This window comes from Nannospalax galili, unplaced genomic scaffold, assembly GCF_000622305.1.
Source record: "Nannospalax galili isolate Female #2095 unplaced genomic scaffold, S.galili_v1.0 scaffold212, whole genome shotgun sequence".
NCBI lineage: Eukaryota > Metazoa > Chordata > Mammalia > Rodentia > Spalacidae > Nannospalax > Nannospalax galili.
Genome location: NW_008333884.1, coordinates 1,747,825 through 1,750,180, shown reverse-complemented (window position 1 = coordinate 1,750,180; position 2,356 = coordinate 1,747,825).

Genomic DNA, 2,356 nt, shown 5'->3' with positions numbered 1-2,356 from the left:
TGAGTGATGTGGGAGGGCCCAGCCCACTGTGGGTGGTGCCACCCCTGGGCAGGTGGGCCTGTGTTGGATAAGAAAGCAGGTTGAGCAGGGGCCAGGGGAGCAAGGCAGTAAGTAGCATTCCTCCATGGCCTGTGCTCCAGCTCCTGCCTCCAGGTTCCTGCCCTGAGTTCCTACCTCGGGCTCCCTGATGAACTGTGACCCAGGAGATGTAAGCGGAATAAACCCTTTCCTCCCCAAGTTGGTATTGGTCAGAGTATTTTGTCACAGCAATGAAGAAACAAACTAAGACACAGGGGATCTCAAACCTTCTCATACCTTCTCTGTGGACATTGCATATACTTACCTACATGCAGACAAAGCATTATACACAGAAAATAAAATCAGTCAGGCACAGTGATATACACCTTTAATCCCAGCACTCAGGAGCTAGAGGCGGGTGGATTATTGGTCAGAGTATTTTGTCACAGCAATGAAGAAACAAACTAAGACACAGGGGATCTCAAACCTTCTCATACCTTCTCTGTGGACATTGCATATACTTACCTACATGCAGACAAAGCATTATACACAGAAAATAAAATCAGTCAGGCACAGTGATATACACCTTTAATCCCAGCACTCAGGAGCTAGAGGCGGGTGGATCTCTGAGACAGAGTCGAGTCTGAGCTACATAGCCAGTTCCAGGTCAGCTGGGATGACCAAACAAAAATCAAATACACCAACAAAGTAAAATCATAGCATAGGGCTTGTGAGATAGCTCAGATTACTGACAAGCCTGATGACCTGAGTTCAAGCCCCAGGACCTACAAGGAGGGAGAAGAGAACTGATTCCCACAAGGTGTCCTCTGTGTGTGCATGCACACACACACATTTAATTTTTAAAATAAAATCACAGAATAGCCATAGAACTAGACAAAGGAATTCTAAACTTCCTTTGAAAATATAAAGGGCTTAGAACACCCAAAACTATTCTGAAAAATAAACCCAGATCCAGATAGACAAACATTACATACAGACAGGACATCTTTGGACACAGGATAAACTAATCACCAAATGGAATTGAAAAGATTGATACCTGAGTTCCAATAACAATAATGAAAGCAACCTGAGTTCAATAACAATAATGAAAGCAATAACAGAAATAGCCACAATCATGATGGATACCATTTTTGGACCTCAGAGTTCTAGAAACTTATTTTTTGGCTTATTCCATTTTATTCTCACCCTAACCTTAGAAAGTAAACACTAGCCACTTAACAGATGAGGAGACTGGCCTCAGAGGTCAAAGATGGCATCTTGCGCCCACCTCTGGTTCTCAGCTTTTTGAGTCCAGGAAAGGAGCTCTGCTTTTTTGCTTTTCTTCATTTTGAAGACAGCATCTTCCCATAACCCCAGCTGTCCTGGAACTTGCTATGTAGACCATGCTGAGCTTGAACTCAGAGAAATCTGTCTCTGCCTCCAGAGTGCTGGAATTAAAGGCCTGCACCATCACACCTTGCTAGGAACCCTGGCCAAAGTAGCTGAATCCTTTCTGGAGAGTTCCTGGCCTTCATCAGCCCTGGCCAGAGCAAAAGCTGCCTCTCCCAGGAGGCAGAGCCCTCTGTCCCCACCTTGTCAGCCCCAGGCCAGGCACTCCTGCTTTACTCCCTACTGACTGGAGAAGGTCTCGAAATTGGACACCAGCTACGCACAGAGACCTCTTTGTCATTTTCTTAATGGGAAGCCAATGGCTCTGTCATTAGTGGGTGGAGGGGATGAACAGTGCTGGGCCTGGAAGGTGAGGCTGCTAGTGCTCAGGTGGATGATTTGCAGCCTGACAGGAAGGAGGGAGTTCAGGAGGAGGGAATTAATGTCCCTGCAACCTTCAAGGAGCAGGCCAAGAGCTTCATAAGGATACCCTGTTTTATTTACTTCTCACAAGAAATCTGATGAAGCAGTATTACTCCACCTGCCCATTTTAAAACAAGGAGATTGAGGAGGCGCAAAGAAGATAAGTATCTTGTCCAAGGCTGTGGAGCTGGGAAAGGATGGTTTGATTCTAGCCCAAACCAGCACCTGGCTGTGGGGCGTTGGCATAGCAGAGGTGAAGGATGGTCAAGGTGTCCCATGGCTGGAGGCCAAGGAACCAGAGAAGCAATGACTGGAGGAGCTTATGAAGGAGGTGCTCAGTTGAGGAGTATGCTGTGTGGGTTAATGGGAGCGGTAGAAGGAGCCAATTGTTTGCATGAAGATGGAATCCTCGAATGCTGTTTGCCAGAAAGAGAATAAATGTTACTAAATGCTTACTATTGTGTCATGCAGCTGGCCAAAGACTTCCTGAGCATTGTCATTGAATTCTCATAACTTTATGATGAAG